Genomic DNA, 10,000 nt, shown 5'->3' on the forward strand with positions numbered 1-10,000 from the left:
ATGATATATATTTTTCTCTCTCTAACCATGATATCTTTTCTCTCTCTAACCATGATATATTTCTTATCTTTCTCTCTCTAACCATGATATATTTCTTACTCTCTATCTAACCATGATATATTTCTCTCTATCTAACCATGATATCTTTCTCTCTCTCAAACCATGATATCTTTTCTCTCTCTAACCATGATATCTTTCTCTCTCTCTAACCATATCTTTCTCTCTATCTAACCATGATATCTTTCTCTCTATCTAACCATGATATCTTTCTTTCTCTCTATCTAACCATGATATCTTTCTCTCTATCTAACCATGATATCTTTCTCTCTATCTAACCATGATATCTTTCTCTCTCTCAAACCATATCTTTCTCTCTCTCTAACCATGATATCTTTCTTTCTCTCTCTCAAACCATATCTTTCTCTCTCTCAAACCATATCTTTCTCTCTATCTAACCATGATATCTTTTCTCTCTCTCTAACCAGGATAGGGGTCTCTATCTCACCATGATATCTTTCTCTCTATCTAACCATGATATCTTTCTCTCTATCTAACCATGATACCTTTCTCTCTCTCTCTAACCATGATATCTTTCTTTCTCTCTCTCTAACCATGATATCTTTCTTTCTCTCTCTCTAACCAGGATATCTTTCTCTCTCTATCTAACCAGGATATCTTTCTCTCTCTATCTAACCATGATATCTTTCAGGTGGGGTCTCTCTCTAACCATGATATCTTTCTCTCTATCTCACCATGATATCTTTCTCTCTATCTAACCATGATATCTTTCTCTCTATCTAACCATGATATCGACTGATGACGGTAAAGGTTCTCTCTAACCAGGATATCTTTCTCTCTCTCTAACCAGGATATCTTTTTCTCTCTCTAACCATGATATCTTTCTCTCTATCTCACCATGATATCTTTCTCTCTATCTAACCATGATATCTTTCTCCTATCTAACCATGATACCTTTCTCTCTCTCTCTAACCATGATATCTTTGGGAGGACTGATCTCTCTCTAACCAGGATATCTTTTCTCTCTATCTAACCAGGATATCTTTCTCTCTCTATCTAACCATGATATCTTTCTCTCTATCTAACCATGATATCTTTCTCTCTATCTAACCATGATATCTCGGGGGTCTATCTAACCATGATATCTTTCTCTCTATCTAACCATGATATCTTTTCTCTCTATCTAACCATGATATCTTTCTCTCTATCTAACCATGATATCTTTCTCTCTATCTAACCATGATATCTTTCTCTCTCTATCTAACCATGATATCTTTCTCTCTATCTAACCATGATATCTTTCTCTCTATCTAACCATGATATCTTTCTCTCTATCTAACCATGATATCGGGGGTTCTCTCTGACCATGATATCTGTGTTACCATTCACCCTCCAGGTGATCAGACATCATCAACGCAGCCCAGGAGTCTAGTCCAATGCCCGTAGCAGAGGCCCTGGACCGGGTCCTGGAGATCCTGAGGACCACAGAGCTCTACTCTCCTCAGCTGGGCACTAAGGAGGAAGACCCTCATACTAACGACCTGGTGGGAGGACTGATGACGGTAAAGGTCGGGGTTAGGGGTCAATAGATGCAGAGCTCTACTCTCCTCAGCTGGGCACTAAGGAGGAAGACCCTCATACTAACGACCTGGTGGGAGGACTGATGACGGTAAAGGTCGGGGTTAGGGGTCAATAGATGCAGAGCTCTACTCTCCTCAGCTGGGCACCAAGGAGGAAGACCCTCATACTAACGACCTGGTGGGAGGACTGATGACGGTAAAGGTCGGGGGTTAGGGGTCAATAGATGCAGAGCTCTACTCTCCTCAGCTGGGCACAAGGAGGAAGACCCTCATACTAACGACCTGGTGGGAGGACTGATGACGGTAAAGGTCGGGGGTTAGGGGTCAATAGATGCAGAGCTCTACTCTCCTCAGCTGGGCACTAAGGAGGAAGACCCTCATACTAACGACCTGGTGGGAGGACTGATGACGGTAAAGGTCGGGGGTTAGGGGTCAATAGATGCAGAGCTCTACTCTCCTCAGCTGGGCACTAAGGAGGAAGACCCTCATACTAACGACCTGGTGGGAGGACTGATGACGGTAAAGGTCGGGGTTAGGGGTCAATAGATGCAGAGCTCTACTCTCCTCAGCTGGGCACTAAGGAGGAAGACCCTCATACTAACGACCTGGTGGGAGGACTGATGACGGTAAAGGTCGGGGTTAGGGGTCAATAGATGCAGAGCTCTACTCTCCTCAGCTGGGCACTAAGGAGGAAGACCCTCATACTAACGACCTGGTGGGAGGACTGATGACGGTAAAGGTCGGGGGTTAGGGGTCAATAGATGCAGAGCTCTACTCTCCTCAGCTGGGCACTAAGGAGGAAGACCCTCATACTAACGACCTGGTGGGAGGACTGATGACGGTAAAGGTCGGGGGTTAGGGGTCAATAGATGCAGAGCTCTACTCTCCTCAGCTGGGCACTAAGGAGGAAGACCCTCATACTAACGACCTGGTGGGAGGACTGATGACGGTAAAGGTCGGGGGTTAGGGGTCAATAGATGCAGAGCTCTACTCTCCTCAGCTGGGCACTAAGGAGGAAGACCCTCATACTAACGACCTGGTGGGAGGACTGATGACGGTAAAGGTCGGGGGTTAGGGGTCAATAGATGCAGAGCTCTACTCTCCTCAGCTGGGCACTAAGGGAGGAAGACCCTCATACTAACGACCTGGTGGGAGGACTGATGACGGTAAAGGTCGGGGGTTAGGGGTCAATAGATGCAGAGCTCTACTCTCCTCAGCTGGGCACTAAGGAGGAAGACCCTCATACTAACGACCTGGTGGGAGGACTGATGACGGTAAAGGTCGGGGGTTAGGGGTCAATAGATGCAGAGCTCTACTCTCCTCAGCTGGGCACTAAGGAGGAAGACCCTCATACTAACGACCTGGTGGGAGGACTGATGACGGTAAAGGTCGGGGTTAGGGGTCAATAGATGCAGAGCTCTACTCTCCTCAGCTGGGCACTAAGGAGGAAGACCCTCATACTAACGACCTGGTGGGAGGACTGATGACGGTAAAGGTCGGGGTTAGGGGTCAATAGATGCAGAGCTCTACTCTCCTCAGCTGGGCACTAAGGAGGAAGACCCTCATACTAACGACCTGGTGGGAGGACTGATGACGGTAAAGGTCGGGGGTTAGGGGTCAATAGATGCAGAGCTCTACTCTCCTCAGCTGGGCACCAAGGAGGAAATGTGTGCATGCGCGCCTGTGTACAGTGAAGTGTACGTGAGCCTGTGTATGTCTCTGTTTAGTGTGTGTGTGATGTGTGTGTGTGTGTCTGTGTGTCTCCTGTGTGGGTGTGTGGTGAAGTGTGTGTGTGTGTGTGTGTGACCTGTGTGGAGGTGTGTGACGTGCGTGCGTGCGTGCGTGGTGCGTACACGGCCGTAGCAGAGTAGAGAGAGTGTGCCAAGTTGGCAGTCTTGGCTGCTGCCCCAGAGGAAGTGTTAGATTGTCCTTTGTGCTCCAGTAGGCTGGAGAGGAAAGGCCACACACACACACAATGAAACACATGCACTGGAACACACACACTGAAACATACACACACACACACTGAATCAGAAACACGCACTGGAACACACACACTGAAACATACACACACTGAAACACTCAAACACACATACACTGAAACACACACACACTGAATCAGAAACACACACTGAAACATACACACACTGAAACACACACACACACTCAAACACACATACACTGAGAAACACACACACACTGAATCAGAAACACACACTGAAAGGGGGAGGGAGGGGGAGGGAGGGAGGGAGGATGGGAGGGAGGGAGGGAGGGAGGGAGGGAGGGAGGGGGGAGGGAGGGAGGGAGGGAGGGAGGGAGGGGAGGGAGGGGGAGGGAGGGAGGGAGGGAGGGATGGGAGGGAGGGAGGGAGGGAGGGAGGGAGGGAGGGAGGGAGGGAGGGGGAGGGGGAGGGAGGGAGGGAGGGGGGAGGGAGGGACCTGGAGGGAGGAGGGAGGGAGGGATAAAGGGGGAGGGAGGGGGGAGGGAGGGAGGGGGAGGGAGGGAGGGAGGATGGGAGGGAGGGAGGGAGGGATCTGAATGGGAGACAGAGATGAAATCAGAGAAGGTGAACTATCTGAATGGTAGTGTTATCTTGCAGCTGGGAGGGAGGGAGAGGGAGACAGAGAAGGTGAACTATCTGAATGGTAGTGTTATCTTGTGTTCCATCCCAGATCATTATTTACGTAGCTTGTAATGGGTTTAATACGTTTACTATTAGCTATTTATTCTCTGGAGTCCGATGTTTTGTTCCACCCTAAACTGCTTTGGTACGACATGTACAGTGATGTATTCTGGGCCAGTGCTGTAGTTCTAGCACTGAGCGGATAGCAGCACAGACAGGCTGTTCAAAGTAGTGGCGCTGTGGTGGAATCAGGAGAGGACGGTCTTTATATAGCTGCTGTGTACAGAAGCAAGTGGATCTGACAATGAGGGGAAAGGTGAACCCTACTCCTCTTCCTTTCTCACTGAATAAGTAAACACTCACTCCTCTGTCTCGCAGTGACACACACACACACACACACTCACACACACACACACACACACAGAGGCACACACACACAGACACACACACACACACTGACACACACACACACAGAGAGACAGTACACACACTGAACGAAACACACAGAGACACACACACACACACACACAGAGACAGACACACACACACGAAGTACACTTGTGGAACACACACATACACACAGAGACAGTACACACACACTGAATGGTACACACACAGACACACACACACACACACACACACACACACACACACTGTACAGTGTTACACACACACACAGACTGACAGAGGACACAGAGAACACACACACAAACACAGGGAGGGAGGGACACAGGGAGACAGTACACACACACACACACACAGAGGGAGGGAGGGACACACAGGGAGACAGTACACACACACACACGCAGAGACACACACAGACATACACACAGAGAAGTAACACACACAGAACACAGTGTTATCACACACAGACACACAGGGAGACAGAGAAGGTGAACATCAGAACAGTGTTATCTTGTGGAGGGACACAGAGGGAGACAGAGAAGGTGAACTATCTGAATGGTAGTGTTATCTTGGGAGGGTAGAGAGGGAGACAGAGAACTGACAGCCCAGGCTGAATGGGAGATATCTTGTGGAGGGAGGGAGAGGGAGCACAGAGGTTCATCTATCTGAATCAGAATATGTGTCATTGTGGACTCAAACCGTGGTGACAACAAGAGGAATATCACACACAGAGAGACAGTAAACACACACACACAGGGAACTACAGATGCTGTAGCAGCCTTGGTGAACTATCTGAATGGTAGTGTTATCTTGTGGAGGGAGACAACAGGAGACACACACAGGTGAACTATCTGAATGCTGTAGCTGTTATCTTGTGGGAGAACCCAGACAACGTGAACTATCAGTGTAGCTTGGTGACGACAACAGGAACAGTGGAGACACGACACACACACTATCAAATGCTGTAGTGCCTTGGCCAAACCCATTCACAACGTGCTGCAGTGAGAGAGAGGTGACGACAACAGGAAGGTGACACATCTACAATGGTAGCTGTTATCTTGTGGTCACCCATTCACAACGTGCTGACAGTGTAGCTAGGTGACGACAACAGGTAGTGTTATCTTGTGGACACTACACATGCTGTAGACTGCCTTGGCCGAACCATTCACAACGTGCTGCAGTGTAGCTTGTGACGACAACAGGAACACACACACACTACACATGCTGTAGCTGCCTTGGCCGAACCCATTCACAACGTGAACTGCAGTATAGCGTTATCTTGCAGGGAGCTGTGGTGACGACAACAGGAACACACACACACACTACAGATGCTGTAGCTGCCTTGTTCCGAACCCATTCATTACGTACTGCAGTGTAGCTAGGTGACGACAACAGGAACACACACACACACTACAGATGCTGTAGCTGTTTTGGCCAAACCCATTCACAACGTGCTGCAGTGTAGCTAGGTGACGACAACAGGAACACACACACACACTACACATGCTGTAGCTGCCTTGGCCGAACCCATTCACAGACAGTGCTGCAGTATAGCGAGCTGTGGTGACGACAACAGGACACACACACACACTACAGATGCTGTAGCTGCCTTGGCCAAACCCATTCACAACACAGGCTGCAGTGTAGCTAGGTGACGACAACAGGAACAGTACACACACACTACACATGCTGTAGCTGCCTTGGCCGAACCCATTCACAACGTGCTGCAGTGTAGCTAGGTGAGACAACAGGAACACACACACACACTACACATGCTGTAGCTGCCTTGGCCAAACCCATTCACAACGTGCTGCAGTGTAGCTAGGTGACACACAATGGGAACACACACACACACTACACATGCTGTAGCTGCCTTGGCCGAACCCATTCACAACGTGCTGCAGTGTAGCAGGTGACGACAACAGGACACACACACACACACTACACATGCTGTAGCTGCCTTGGCCAAACCCATTCACACACGTGCTGCAGTGTAGCTAGGTGACGACAACAGGAACACACACACACACTACACATGCTGTAGCTGCCTTGGCAGAACCCATTCACAACGTGCTGCAGTGTAGCTAGGTGACGACACATGGGAACACACACACACACTACACATGCTGTAGCTGCCTTGGCCGAACCCATTCACAACGTGCTGCAGTGTAGCTAGGTGACGACAACAGGAACACACACACACACTACACATGCTGTAGCTGCCTTGGCCAAACCCATTCACAACGTGCTGCAGTGTAGCTAGGTGACGACAACAGGAACACACACACACACTACACATGCTGTAGCTGCCTTGGCCGAACCCATTCACAACGTGCTGCAGTGTAGCTAGGTGACGACAACAGGAACACACACACACACTACACATGCTGTAGCTGCCTTGGCCGAACCCATTCACAACGTGCTGCAGTATAGCTAGGTGACGACAACAGGAACACACACACACACTACACATGCTGTAGCTGCCTTGGCCAAACCCATTCACAACGTGCTGCAGTGTAGCTAGGTGACGACAATGGGAACACACACACACACTACACATGCTGTAGCTGCCTTGGCCGAACCCATTCACAACGTGCTGCAGTGTAGCTAGGTGACGACAACAGGAACACACACACACACTACACATGCTGTAGCTGCCTTGGCCAAACCCATTCACAACGTGCTGCAGTGTAGCTAGGTGACGACAACAGGAACACACACACACACTACACATGCTGTAGCTGCCTTGGCCGAACCCATTCACAACGTGCTGCAGTGTAGCTAGGTGACGACAACAGGAACACACACACACACTACACATGCTGTAGCTGCCTTGGCCGAACCCATTCACAACGTGCTGCAGTGTAGCTAGGTGACGACAACAGGAACACACACACACACTACACATGCTGTAGCTGCCTTGGCCAAACCCATTCACAACGTGCTGCAGTGTAGCTGTGGTGACGACAACGGGAACACACACACACACTACACATGCTGTAGCTGCCTTGGCCAAACCCATTCACAACGTGCTGCAGTGTAGCTAGGTGACGACAACAGGAACACACACACACACTACACATGCTGTAGCTGCCTTGGCCGAACCCATTCACAACGTGCTGCAGTGTAGCTAGGTGACGACAACAGGAACAGTCATGAGGGTTTTGGGAGAGATTCATCCATTGACTTGCGTTGGCACATAGACATGGTCCCTTTGGACCGGTGTCCGTTTTGACAACGCTGTACGGGCCACACATGGTGGTCATCATTCTCCAACATTACATCACTACTGACAATATCTTTCAATATGCCCATATGCATTAATGAGCCATTTGGGACAGGCACTATAAAGCCAACCCAATTCCCTTAGCTCGGGTCCTTTTCCAGCATACCTAGAAGTTACAGAGATGGAGAGAGGAACAGAACAAACAAACAATGCGCTCATCCACAACATTGATAAGTATAATAATTATTGTATCTCTCAAATATGAACATTGACAACTGTGAAATGCATGCACCAAGACAGAAGTTAATTTGTGTGTCGACCCACATTGTTAACTTATCTTATAATGGCGCAGGGAGGAGTGATGAATATGTGTGTGCGTTAATACAACCAAATGCTGCCCGCGGCCAGTGACGGACTTCTACGTCACACCAGATGTTAGTTTGATCACACAGACTTAGCTGCAACGTTAGGACGGCTTTTCTCTGAATCGTGAATGAAGTCTGGAACAAGATCATGGTGGAGGAACAAGGGGTTTAGTTGTAATTCATCTGTCTGGTGATAGGAAGAAGACGGATGAGGAAACGCCTAAATCAAATCACTATTTTTTTAGGTCACATGCTATTGGTCACATTCACAGATGCAGATGTTAATGGTTAGCAGATGTTATTGGTCACATACACATGGTTCAGATGTCATTGGTCACATACACATGGTTAGCAGATGTTATTGGTCACATACACATGGTCCCTAGATGTTATTGGTCACATACACATGGTTAGCAGATGTCATTGGTCACATACACATGGTTAGCAGATGTCATTGGTCACATACACATGGTTAGCAGATGTCATTGGTCACATACACATGGTTAGCAGATGTCATTGGTCACATACACATGGTAGCAGATGGTAGTCACATACACATGGTTAAGATGTCATTGGTCACATACACATGGTTAGCAGATGTCATTGGTCACATACACATGGTTAGCAGATGTCATTGGTCACATACACATGGTTAGCAGATGTCATTGGTCACATACACATGGTTAGCAGATGTCATTGGTCACATACACATGTTTGCAGATGTCATTGGTCACATACACATGGTTAGCAGATGGTATTGGTCACATACACATGGTTAGCAGATGGTATTGGTCACATGGTTAGCAGATGGTATTGGTCACATGGTTAGCAGATGGTATTGATCACATGGTTAGCAGATGTTAATGTAGTGTAGCGAAATGCTTGTGTTTCTAGTTCCGACAACGCATTAATATCAAACAAGTGATATAACAATTTCACAACAACTACCTGATACACACAAACCTAAAGGGATGGAATGAGAATATGTACATATCAGTATATGGGTGAGCGATGGCCGAGCGGCAAGGTGCAGTAGATGGTATAAGACACCGTATAAACATAACAACAGAAACGTCCCTTTCTCAGCACCCCGTCTTTCAAAGATCATTTGTAAAAATCCAAATAACTTCACAGATGTTCATTGTAAAGGGTTTAAACACCGTTTCCCAGGCTTGTTCAACGAACCATAAACAATGAATGAACATGCACCTGTGGAACGGTTCGTTAAGTCACTAACAGCTTGCAGACGGTCGGCAAGACAGCGCTACAGGGGAGACAGGACGGACAGCTGATCGTCCTCGCAGTGGCAGACCACGTGTAACAACACCTGCACAGGTTCGGTACGTTCGAACATCACACCTGCGGGACAGGTACAGGATGGCAACAACAATCGCCCGAGTTACACCAGGAATGCACAATCCCTCCGTCATTGCTCAGACTGTCCGCAACAGGCTGAGAAAAGCTGGACTGAGGGCTTATAGGGCAGGTCCACAAAAGACATCACCCTCCGTCGCTGGACCAGACAGGACTGGCAACAACGTCGCCTCTGGGCACAAACCCCTCCGTCGGTGGACCAGACAAGACTGGCAAAAGTGCTCTTCCCTGACGAGTCGTGGTTTTGTCTCACCAGGGGTGATGGTCGGATTCGCGTTTATCGTTGAAGGAATGAGCGTTACACCGAGGCCTGTACTCTGGAGCGGGATCAATTTGGAGGTGGAGGTTCTATCATGGGCCGGTATGTCACAGCATCATCGGACTGAGCTTGTTGTCATTGCAGGCAATC

The 10,000-nt window shown here is 48.4% G+C and overlaps 1 pseudogene; it reads left to right on the forward strand.

The window, feature by feature from the left end:
• Positions 1–10,000, forward strand: part of LOC135555014 (high affinity cAMP-specific and IBMX-insensitive 3',5'-cyclic phosphodiesterase 8A-like) — a 164,622-nt pseudogene that overhangs the window by 131,885 nt on the left and 22,737 nt on the right.

The sequence above is a fragment of the Oncorhynchus masou genome, chromosome 2 (assembly GCF_036934945.1).
Source record: "Oncorhynchus masou masou isolate Uvic2021 chromosome 2, UVic_Omas_1.1, whole genome shotgun sequence".
NCBI lineage: Eukaryota > Metazoa > Chordata > Actinopteri > Salmoniformes > Salmonidae > Oncorhynchus > Oncorhynchus masou.